Source organism: Lissotriton vulgaris, chromosome 10 (assembly GCF_964263255.1).
Source record: "Lissotriton vulgaris chromosome 10, aLisVul1.2, whole genome shotgun sequence".
Lineage (NCBI taxonomy): Eukaryota > Metazoa > Chordata > Amphibia > Caudata > Salamandridae > Lissotriton > Lissotriton vulgaris.
In genome coordinates, this window is record NC_141698.1 from 263,128,694 (window position 1) to 263,141,559 (window position 12,866).

A 12,866-nucleotide genomic window follows, 5' to 3' on the forward strand; every position below is an offset into this window, starting at 1 on the left:
GAGGATGTAGCCACAATTTTGTGACAGAATTGGCAATTTCAAGAGCGGTATAAAAAGGCTGGTGTAGAGGGAGCTGGCAACAGTTAGATGTCCTCTGTGCTAGATCCCAATTAAGAGTTGGGCAGTAACAGAAAGGGATCTAATTTGTGAAGGGATTGACAAATCCTCCTGCCGAACTACCTCTGGCACATGATATCTAAGGTGAGAATCTTTCAGTGGCGGAGGATACTCCAACTGAGGACTTACCATCCACTTCCTCCGCAGAGGGCGAACGCTACCATCGAACTGTAATGCAGGCCCACGATATATATTATTTTAAATAATAACAGTGCACCAAGTAATGAAGTCTTTTGCTCCATTGTCTCCGTGTACAGGGCACTGCACCCAAAGGCACTGGGACACGGACATCGGGGAAGACCACTCAAAATCAGCCTCTACACCGGCCGAGGGAGAAGACGACACGCTGGGGGTCCTCTGCAGTCAGTTCTAGTGAAGAAGGAGGGATGGGCAAGTTCATCCACAGGAGAGAGGTATGTCTTTAAACATGCACTAAAGAGGATTTTTTAGATTGCACCATCCTGGAGCTCAGGAAGTGCAGCATATTAGTGGTGCCATGCATTTAACCGCATCGCTGCGGCGGTTATGTTCGCGCTACGCAGCTTTTTTCTAAAAGCCGCGTTAGATGACGATGACGAGCTCAGCTCGTCATCCGCACACGCCCCCCGTGGCTCAGCTCGTCATCAGCATCGAAGGGGTTAATCAGGAGACAAACGTGCGTCATCATTAGTGAATCTGGGATATTCAAAATATATTGCAGACATGTATACAAGAACAATATGGAAAGCATGGAGTTTTTATTTCTATTCTAATTTTAAATATGTTTATATATTTTTTGTCAGAAGACTGCACATACAACTCTTTGATGGAGTAGCAGTGAATCTGTAACTCAGGACACCTAGAAAGAAAAAAAAACAGGAAGAAAAGTGCCACAAATAAACAAGCTTTGGCAAATGCAATAGGTCTCGCCTTCCTAGCCTTTGGATTTGGAAATTCTTTTTGCAGATGCTGTGCAGCTGCAGTAAAAAGTTGCCATGATGTGACAAGCGCATAGCAAGTATGCATCATGAAGGTACGTGTGCTGCAACATTCAGTAGGTTCACACATCTATCACCATGGTTGTCTCCACCTACTGATTACCGTGGGTGCCATTGTCTTTTTTTTGTTCACTGATCCAAGAAAACAGATGCATTTTGGCATGGTAAATAAAGAAACAGTTACCAGAGCAAAACCACGTTTTTAAAAGCAGAGCAGCTGGGCAACAAATGGTGGCTGCGGAGCCCTTCAACACATTTTTTGCTCATTACCACAAGGGGTATGTGAGCAACATAGAAGCGGGCGGGAAGGAAGCAACTGATAGCGAGCAGGAAGAGCAATGTCAGGTGGAATTAAATAATTTATTAAAGTAAAGTTAAGAAGGAGTAAGCAATTTGATAAGGTGGTAGTAGGGCAGTTCATCACAGAGCACGTGGGGCTGGGAACTCAAAAGCAGCACCTGAGGGAAAGAGCAAAGAGGAAGAAATCAAGCAGGGGAGGAGGAAGCAACAAAGGTTACAGCTAGATTAGACTTCCTGGTTGGTCGAAATGTGGCTTAACCGGCACTTCTAAGACCTTCGTCCTATATTTTTATTTGCTGAGCGTGCCTGCTGTTAGTGTGCCGGTCTGCTGACTGCTTCCGTAGAGTGAGGTAGGGCTCCCGGTGCTGCTGATGCACCCATTGCTGCAGTGCACAAGGAGGTACTCTGATTACGAGCACAACAAGCGACCTTGTTCATTGACACTTCCTACACCATTCTCGATCTTATGATTACCCCTAATTATTCATTTATCAGGAATAATAAGTTACATAGAGTCAGGGAAGTTGTCACTGCCATCTTCAGAAACTCCCTCCACTGAAGGGAACTACCCAGTAGCTCTTTTACCAACATTGGAATGTCTAGCTCTGGAATTTCATGTGCAGAACAGCACCCCAATCCAGATTAACACCTTTTACCACCCACCAAGTGACAACTCCACCTTTACTGAGGAATTCATTAACTTTGCAAGTGACCAATCCTCACAAAGCGATAAACTTATCTTTCTAGTAGTCTTTAATCTTCACTGGGGCACCTTGGAAGAGATGGCTGCCAATCAGCTTACTTCATTTCTCTATAGAAATGAAAATTTCACAGCACAGCTCTAAACTAACATACTCCAGGGGCTCAACACTTGACCTTATTGTTTGCAAAGATGACCTACTCACAGTAGATGACCCTATACATAAGTAGACTGGCCAGACCATTTCCTCATCCCTTTTTCACATCAACCCCTCTCTTGTTGTAATCCTGGGCCAACCAAAAAGGGCAACTACTTGGTTTCACAACACAAAGAACATCGACCTCGGTACTCTCAGCAACACCAATAAAAGGTACAACTAGACATCCACCCCAACTCGAACGTAAGTGATCTGACCACCTGTTTCACCAGTCTATCTGTCTTGATAGTCAATATAGCTCCACTACAAAGCAAGAAGAAAAGACCCACCCCCTCTTCCCCTCTATGACAAAAGGAAAAATGTAAGACTCCTGAAGAAGGAATGGAGACAGTTAAACATATCCGTAGCGTGAAATCCAATCACTTTAGAGCCCTCCTCGACTCCGTCAAGAACAGACCAAAGAACTCTCTGACCTAATCAAAAATACCAGCAACCCCCCGCCATCTTCAAGCAACAAATTTGACAATCCACCCAAGAAAGCAGAAGTATATGTTAAATTCTTCGATTCAAAAGTTAAATTGCTCTTCGATCATGATGCGCATCCAACTCCACATGTGGTATGCAAATCCAAAGGCTCTTTTCTTTGTTTGGTTTTGATATCATCACTGATGTTGCCCTCCTTAAGAACATCTTTAAAACGAAAGCTTCAAACCATGTTCTAGACCCTATTCCGAGCAACACTGCAATAGACCTAATTACCCGCACGCTCCACTACTGGACAAATCTGATTAACCTCTTTCGCAGCCAAGGATCGATTTCTGATGTCCTCAAATCTGGTCAGGTGACTCCTCTACTAAAGAAACCCTCTGTTGATGTGGTTGACCTTAACAACTTCCACCCTATCACCAACCTCCCTTTCCTTGCCAAAATCACTGAAGGAAGTGTAGCAGAGCAACTCACCCAACACATCAAGGACAACAATCTTCTTGACAAAATTCAATCTGGCTTCAGTCAAGGCTTCTATCCCTGCTCTGACCTTATTTAATCTTTATATTGAACTACTAGGAGCCATGTTAAAGAAGCCCGAATCCTCTATCACCTCTATGCTGGTGACACACAAGTATTCCTCAAGGTATCTTCCGCACACGACATCTCACTTCTCACCACTCCCTTAACTACATCCAAGAATGGATGACGTCGTATTACCTAAAACTGAAAACCTATAAAATGTAATTCCTTCTTATCTCTATATCAAACTCTCCTCCTCCTATTCATTCATGAATGGATAATCTAAATATTCTTAACAGTAAACCTAACATTGTTGACAGAGCCAAATCCCTAGGAATCTTCCTGGCCAAAAGATTTAGGGCCAGATATGCGACCCGTTTTTGCATGCGCAAACTAGTTTGCGAACCTGTTTACGCATGCAAAAAACATCATGGGTCGTGTACTAAGCCTATTTAGTGAGTCACAATTTATTTGCGACACGCCAAATAGGTTTTGGCGACTCGCTATTTGGAAGGGGCGTTCCCTTCCAAATAGCCAGTCTCAAAACCATGTACTAATGTTTTGCGACCACAATTGCTGTTGCAAAACACTCGCAATTACCACCTACTCTAAGTAGGTGCAAATGCATTTGCAAATGGGAAGGGGTCCCCAGAAGACTCCTTCCGCTTTGCAAATGCATGCAAAAATATTTTTTAAGGGCAGCCAGTGGTCCCAGGGACCACTGCCTGCCCTTGAAAAATGAAACAAAACCGTTTCATATTTTTTTAAATGCATCCCATTGTCCTTTAAAGAAAAGGGGATGAATAAAAAAAAAACTGCTTTATTTAAAAGCAGTCCCAGACATGGTGGTCTGCTGAGACCAGCCGGCCACCATTCCTTGGAGGGCCTGTCATTCCCAATGGGCTCGCAAATTGCAAGAGGATGATTAATATTAATGAGCCTCGCAATTCGTGACCTCATTGGGAATCGCAAACAGTGTAAAACACACTGTTGTACATTTTATTTTGCGCCTCACAATTTGCGACTCGCAATTAGTCGCAAATTGCGAGGTGCAAAATAAAATGGTCGTACATCTGACCCTTAAGCTCTAATCCCATATCAACCCCATGGCCAAGACTGAAAGCTTCATACTGCGACTACCTCAGCAAGACCTGAAAACCTTTGCCCAATCTTTAGTACTCTCTAGACTGGACTGCTGTAATTCTTTACCTGGAGGCCTTACTAAGACCCCCTATCTCCTTTAAATTCCATCCTCAACTCTGCTGCATGTTTGGTCTATGGGGCCAAAAGAAGTTACCATATTGCACATTTGTTGGCTTCCTATTGAAGATAGGACCTTATTTAAGACTACTTGCATCATCCATAATGCATTCACACCTCCCCACATCGCCACCTAGCTAATAAACTCAAGTTTATAGGTGGCTCTAGACCTTCACAAAATGCTGAGAATCTGCTCTTCAAACCTCCAACTTTTAAAAGGGAAAGACTTATGGCGAAATGGTTCTCAGGTAATGCAACTAGAATTTGGAATTGACAACCTCTAAACCTTAGTGCTACCACACCTTATGGATCTTCAAAACAGACCTTAAAACCCTTCTCTTTCAAAGACATTTTTCACAATAACACTCCTCGCCAAACTCCCCACCAGGCATATGATCTCACATTTAATGGCATGACCCTAACTGCTAAATAACACTGTTGAGATCTATACCTCTGTAACTTAACTTCAGTTAACTTGTATTTAACTCTGGAAATGTGTAATATTTATCTGTGTAACCGGAATTGCTTAAACTTTTGTAAATATGTAACCTGTAATAAATTATGCAATTTGTAAATACGTAACTTTCACCATGAGTAATTGTAGTAGCTATATGTACTACCCTGTTACTCTTAATTTATCATGTAACATTCTTTGCTCTATTGTAAAGCACTCTGACTCCCGTGGGTAATAACCCTGCTATATCAAATTGCATCAATAAATACATAAATAAATATTAGAGTCCAACTTTCTTGTATCTGTCCTCATGGTGTCTTGATTGCAGCATTTGCTTCTGGGGCACTATTATAGATAGGGGGCACTATTAAATGTCCCCTGTCAGGAAACAAACATGGCAGTAGTTATGTCATATGACCGACTGGCCTAGCTTATGCTGATTGTGCTTGTCTGCCCGAGTGTACATCAGAAGAGGACCCCTGGCTCAATAAGGGGGGGGAGTGTGTGGGGAGGAAGGGAACCCTAAGGGTGGAATGCAGGAGGGAGAGGAGGGAGCGAGAGAAGAAAGAAGATAGGAATAGAGGAAGAGGCGTGGAAGATTGGTTTCATTGGGCAGGAAACACCATAGCTGTCAGAATAGTGAGGCAGGAGTGAGCAGACTGTTGGGGTAAAGTCCGGGCGTTACCCTAAGCTGTAAGGTGATCTAAGATGGTGATGAGTTCATGAAGGTTTGTTCTCCTGTAAGTATTTGTCGAAGGCATCCCAAAGGCGCCTGGGGCCGAAAGTGCTGTTGAGTTTAATGTATAGAGGGTTTTTAGCGTCTCTGTCAGAACATAGTAAATTCCACCATTTGCCTAAGCCCTTGGAGATGTTGACTTCCAGTCTTAGAGAACTGTTTTGGTGCCAAATAGAGGAGGAGGTCCACTAACGAGGAAGTGTGGAAAGTGAGTTTCGAGGAACGGGGTTGGCATGGAGGCCCAAGACGGTTGTTAGGAAGTCGATCTCTATTGGAGCCCCAGTGATCTGAGGTAGCAGGTCTTGGATTTTAGCCTCTAGTGGGAGGTCCATTTTGCATTTCAGAAACATATGTCGGAGGTCCCCTGGGCCATCCCCTCACCACCAGCAAGTGTTCTAGCCCCTCAGGCCCAGTTTGTGTAGTCTGGCTGGAGTCCAGTATGCTTTGTGGAGGGACCAGAATCTAGATTTTGCTAGGGCAGAGGCGATTTTGGCATCAAATGGATATTTCTAAATCTTTTGCCTTATCGTTTCGTTGAGGTTTGAGTATCCTGCACATCGTGTATGGGGTTCCCATTTTCAGTTAAATAATCTCAGAGCCTGACCATTGGATGTGTAGAGATGTTTGCACAGATGTGAGGTGGTATGGGCTCTCCTTTTAATGATGCCTATTAGTCCGGGTAGGTCTGGTTCCTGTGGGGGTCTCAGTTTACTCAACACCCTTTTAAGTCTTAGAAATTTGTGAAAGTCAATATTGGGTAGATCAAATTTCATTTCTAAAGTGAAGACAGGTACAGTGTTGGTGCCTAAACCCAGATTCTTTGTGGAGTTTAGGCCTTGTTGAACCCATGTATCCCAGAATAGTGTCTTCCCCTTAAGTTTAATAGTGTGGTTGAACCATATGGCGGGTTAGGTACAAGGCATGTGGTGCATCTGTGTCCATTATTATTTGTCTGGAGTGTTTCAGAGGGAGTTTCAAGATATTGTGTATTGTGAGGGTGGAACTAAGGGGCAAGGTTAGGCTGGATTCAATGATGAGCCATAGCGGCAGAATTACTGTGATCGCAGCCACTATGCAACCCGGGATATCGGGAATGCTATTTGGCAGTGAAGATAGTGTGATACTGTTTATTCCCATGGAGATTTGTTCCTCTTCAAGATTTTGATAGAAGTTCTCATTTTCTTTCCTTTCCATATGAATTCCAAGATGGAGTTGTCCACCGACTTAAAGAAGGATTGTGAAAGGACTACTGGAGGCATGCTAGACGTGAAGTTAATCGCCGTTCCGACCTACTCAGCGTCATCATGTGATATTTTTCGGGGGCCAGGTGTTGAGATGTCCTTTATTTTGGTCATTGTTTTTTATTCAGAGAGTGCAACAGAGTGTTTAAGATCAGAGCTAAACCATATGCCCAGGTATTTGTTGGCCGTTGGTTGTCACTTTAGACCAAGGTCATCGATAACAACAGATGTACAGTGAATGTTTAGGGGGAATACCTCATTTTTATCTTTATTTAGGGACTAGTTCACTTCATGTGGATATTTTTGTATTTCTTCCATGATGATTGGTTAGGCTTGTCATCCTCAGTGAATAACAATATGTTGTCTTCATAAGCAGCTACCGCTTGTCTCCCTGAGGCGAAGGTAATACCTGTGATCCCTGGGTTTACCCAAAAGGCGGAGAGTAATGTTTCAATGACGAGTAGGAAGAAAAGGGGTGAGAGTGGGCACCCTTGGCCAGTACCTTAAGAGAGAGTGAAGGGTTGGGATAGGTGGCCTTTGACTTAACCCTTGCCTTGGGGCCCAACTTCAGAATCATGCAGTTACATTAATCCCCCAGGTGGTATCTGTGTAATGTGGCATGTAAAAAAGCCCAGGAAACCTTGTCAAAGGCCTTTTCTGCTTCTACCGCTAGCTTCACTGTTGGTGAATGCAATAGTTTGGCTCTCTAATGTTTCGATATTGTCCACCACAAGTCCGCCTTTGAGGAAACTCGTTTGTGAGCTTGGTATCAGGGTTTCGATGACTGACTCCAGCCTGTGGGCCACAATCTTTGTGTGGATCTTGCAGTCGACATTGATAAGGGAGTATGGTCGATTTTCTTTTTTACATTTAAGGAATCTTTCCCTCCCTTTGGTATCACTACGATAGTAGTGTCAGTAGCTGAGCCAGTAATGTAGCCAGATGCAGCATACTGTTGGAAACTGCATAAAGGGGACCTTGTTTTCTTGTGTATTTTATGTAGTTGGTTAGTGATTTCCCAGCTTTGTTGTTATTGCAAAACCTGCCAGCAGTGACCAATTCAATCCATTTCTGGGCCCTCTAGCTAAGGATTTGGTTGTATTCGAATTGCCCAGCACTTTTGAGATAGGAGAGATGAATCTTTACAGTGTCTGAGTTGGGTATTTAGCTATTGGATATTCAAGTCTAGTTCTCTGAGGTAGTCGGATATAGCTTTTATTTTTTGGGGATGAGATGTGAATCAGAGTTCCTTCTAACATGGCTTGGAAGGCTTCACATTGGGTTGTAGGGGATGCGTTATTCGGGAGGTTTTCTTTCAGGAATTTTTAAATGGCCTTCTTGATCTCCGTCTTATTGTTGGGGTCATCTAGGAGATCATCATTCATTCACCACTGTTGAGGTAGTGGAGTCATTCAGTGTTAATTGGATAAATACGTGTGTGATCCCTATTGGTGAGATTTTTGGGGATTGATAGAGGTGGAGTAGGAGTTGCTCACCATAATCTATTCATGAAAACGAGTGAAAGGGCGAGGAGTAGACGTTGTAATCACTCCCAGTAGGGTTATGTAACCGCCACACATCTACTAGGCTATTATTATTGCAATACATTTTCATTTGTTTGTGTGCTTTATTACCGATACATTTATGAGTTGATATTCTGTCTAGGTTACCGTCTGTAGGCAAGTTAAAATCTCCACCTAAGAAAACGCCTAGGTTGTCTGGAAGGTCTGAGAGCTGCTTGTCTAGGTCCCTCCAGAAATCCCTTCGGCGCCTTGATGTTTACAATAAAGAACTAAAGAGGGTAGTGCAGGTGGTGGGGACTCTATGGCTAAATATCACCCCTGACCGTTGTCCAAATTGCCATTTGGGACATGTCAGCTAATGGCCTATATAGATAAAGAGCAACAACAGCAACAACAACATTTCCTCCGAAAACCTCAACCTTTTGAACTGAGTCATCAATCAATGAGACATTATGCTGATATCAGTAAACATTTCACTGAAAGCAAATATATTGTTCATGCTATGAGAGATCCAAACAGATCTTACACATCCAACGTGGTGTGAAGACGTACAAGTGCATTACAGCAGTTCCAGCAGGTCGAATCCGGGTTGGCCCAAATGATCAAACAGGGAGTTTGTGCTGAGTAACGTCAGATTAAAGCAAAATAGCATAATCAGTGGAGGCTAGGTGCTACCTTTTAGGGTAGCTTAGCATAGCTTGATGGTAGCTCATTAGATTAGGAAGTTGCTTTGATGGACCAGGAAGTGTTGTTAGGAACTGTGATCATACCCAATGGAGTCTTGGCAGATCAACATGAATATATCCAGAAACATGGGAACATTGTAAGAGGTTAGCAATCCAGAGGGACATTAGATGCTCATTGCAACGGGGACAGAAGAGTCCAAGAACGTTTGTAGCTCCACCAGTTCTGAGAAAAGCAGTTTTACCATGGAAGACAATCTGCAATTTTAATGGGCCTGTGAAGCTGTATATATAGTTGTGGTCATTGAGAGGCTAGGAGGGCCAAAAAGCCTATTTTGATGATCATTGTGTCCTTTGAATAGTCCTGTGCAATAATGATCCAGGCCGCATTCCAGAAGATGCGCTGAGCTTTCCTCATATATGAAAGTCTGGTTTCTGCATGGAGATATTGTAGCAGTCTAAATATCATGACTCTAGGGCACAAGTTAGGAGGGTAAGTGCGAGGCTTGCACATCAGGAGGAATCTGTGAGCCAGTTCTATCTAAAAGTATCTGTCAAATTTATTTACCAGGTTCTGGGGTATCCAGGCCTCCTTAAATTTGACACAGAAATTCACATCAACCTCCACCTTGTCTGGGAGCCTGTATATGCGCAGATTACCTCTGAAGTTCTGATCCTCCTACTCAGAGATGTCCTTCATCAGGATTTGATCCTGTTGGTGGCTGTATTCACTATTGTCTTCCCAGAAGATGCAGATATCTCCAGTGTGCCAGTCCTTGTCTCTCCTTTTGTAAGACTGATCGCCATATTTTTAAAGTCATTCCTTAAGGCTTGAAGGTCGTGATGCATGGCATCTGTGTTTGCTTTTGCTTTTTTGCACCTGGTCACATGAGGCTCCAAGTCGCTGAAGTATCATATACAGGTTGGCCTCTGAGTCTGTTTTTTTGGTTTGATGGGGGAGTCTGGCAATGGAGGCTCCACCTTGGCCTGTTTTAGTTTAGACTTGCTGTCTTTATTGTCTCTGGTGTCTTTGCCTCTGTGATCTGCCAGTGTGGCAGCTGCAGTGAATTTAAAAGGATGTTATTGTGTAGTGTATCCACGCAGCTGTTTACAAGATCAGTGTTGGTCACTTGGTGGTGTGCGAATGTGAGGTGTTCAGTTCTCATGGAGCCAGGAACCGTTTAGTTGGACAATTGAGGTGTCAGGGTATGTTGAGCATAGCTGCACTGGTCCCCAAGGTCCATTTAAGTTATGGTTGCAAAACTCGAGGTGGAACTATATAGAGGATGATTTATTGGGATTGTTCACAGCCCTCACAACCTTGGTAGGCAAAGTGTTGGTAAGCAAACGATAGCCTGGCTTCAGTAATCCTGAAGATTGCAGAGATGGGTGTGTACCCCATTTTGGTATTATCTCCTTTGGATGCTGTTAATACTGGATGTGACACTAAGATTCAGAGTGGTCCACAGTGTCTGATACTGAATATAGCCACTTATCAGATCTCTTCATGTGCTCCACGATTCCCCATGAGGCATTTCCAGCAAAGCAAAAGCTCCTCACCTGCACTTGGTGATCGGATCCTTCAGGTGAAGTGCAGTAAGTAGCTGAGGGAAACTGGTACCGGGGCCGCAGTAGGAGGGCACTCCATGCTCTTGTGGCAAAACGTTCCATAGGTCATAGATAGGGGTCACGGGCGAAAGCAATTGTCGGCTAATGATGGACGGCGCCTCTGGAATGCAGCCATGTGCACTCCAAGCAGTGATACCAGCAAGTGAGCTTTTATATTGGGACACCAATTGGGTGCAGTGTGTTGTGCCTTCTATCTGTCTATTATTGCTGTGTGCAGTAGTGGGGTGCTTCACAGAGTGTGGAGGTAATGAGAGCAGCCATTTTGCATTCCTGCGTCTGAGCTGTCCGTGTATCAGAAGCATTTCACACGTGTCCAGTGACCTGTCTACTGGTTGCAGGCTTGTGGTAAGTGGTGGCAGGATACAGAGTCAGCGATCTCTTTTGGAGGACTTTGCGCTATTACGGTGACATGAGCCATAGGTTGTGAATGATATCAGTTATGTGGCCATGGATTGAGCAAAGCAGCTGTGCAGGCTATAAAGTGTTCTCCGAGAGAGTCCCCCATTGGGGTCAGCGCATTGTGTCTCCTACCTTACAGTCGCCTATGTGTGCAACCGCAGGGGGATATGAAAAGAGTGTAGCCACTCCAATGGGAGCCACTATATTTGTTTTCCTTGCATGAAAGCGGTGAGGAGTCCAATCCGTATAATGCACCAGGCTCATGCCTCGATTGTTGCTACATCTCAACCCTCTGTGTTTAATTAGCCTTCGTGTATCATCTTGACAAATCCCCAGGATCTTAACGAAGCTCAAAATTATCCACCTTTCGGTAGTTTTAAGTTATAAAACTACAATATTGCAAACTTTTTAAGTGATCAAGCAGGGGAAGGAAAAGGAGGGAACAGCAAGAAGGGAGACCTAGAAAAAAAGAATAAACTATGTATGTAACCCCATATACGATTTATAGAATTAAATATATGTAACACCTAATTAAGAATATAAATACCTGAAAGTAAACAAAAGTACACGAAAATCCCATATTCCTAGGTTAAGGGAATTCCTTTTAGAACCCATGAGTATGTATCCCAAATACAACATATAAATGCTACAAAAGAAAGAGCAAATGTGTAACTATCATCCTATCCAACCGCTTGTCCTCCAAATGTACCATAATAAATATAGGACGGTAACACCTACAGATGCATTCCACACACAAAACGTCACAGGGGATGGAAGAACAAATCCTGGAACTCTCCCATGAATCCCTCTGTTAATGCGGTTAGAAAATAAAAGATAAACACGTGATATGCAAAGCTCTTGCTTAGCTTTAAGATGACACCATGAATTATCCAGTATCCTCCTCCAAAAGCACACAATCCAAAAGAAAGCCTTTCGTAATTTGAAAAGAAGGCAATAGTCACTTGCAATCCTCTTCCCTGGTTGGCAAGTATATTCATAGATACATATATTTATCCTGTGGAATCCAGAACGAATGAAATGAAAAACAAACAGACTTCTTTATAGAAACACAGGATGGATGCGCAAACTAGAAGGGAAAGCCAATTTAACTGCAAAAGGATTAACGCCTTTAATGACCCTATTTGGCCAATGAATTTAGGATTGAATACATTGGAAATTCTTAAACCTGATATTCTTTCTTATACATTAGACCAGGTCTTCGATGTGCGTCCACATTAGGGGCCTATTACGATTGCGGTTTTTCCGCATCCTCCGGGCCGGCGGAAGCCACCGCCGGCCCGGAGGATGCGGAAAAACCGCAGCGGACCCACCAAAGACCCACCGCCACATTAGGATGGCTGGTGGGTCCTGGTTTCTGTCCGCAGCTTTTCCGCCGCGGTTGGCTTACAACCGCGGTGGAAAAGCTCTAATATGGTGACAGTGTCTCTCAGACACCGTCAGCCTTTTTAGGATGGGCTGTTTCAAATGCTTTTCCGCGGCGGGTTTTCCGCCGTGGAAAAGCATGTGTAACTTCACTGCGGGGGCCCGTTGCGGGTTCCCTGGGTGAAGGGGGCATGGGGATTACCTATGGTACCCCCCTGCATTTGTATGCAGAAATCCGCAGGCACCGCACGGTGCCTGCCGCTTTCTGCATACAAATGCAATGTATGCATTTTTAACGT

At 43.8% G+C, this 12,866-nt stretch overlaps 1 long non-coding RNA gene across 1 annotated transcript in view; it reads left to right on the plus strand.

Annotated features, from left to right (window-relative positions):
• Positions 1-378: 378 nt before the first annotated feature.
• LOC147685086 (uncharacterized) overlaps positions 379-12,866 on the plus strand; it is a 156,395-nt gene continuing 143,907 nt past the window's right edge. The window contains exon 1 of the long non-coding RNA XR_015300676.1: positions 379-530. This is a non-coding gene — a long non-coding RNA (uncharacterized LOC147685086). The remainder of the gene's footprint in view (positions 531-12,866) is intronic.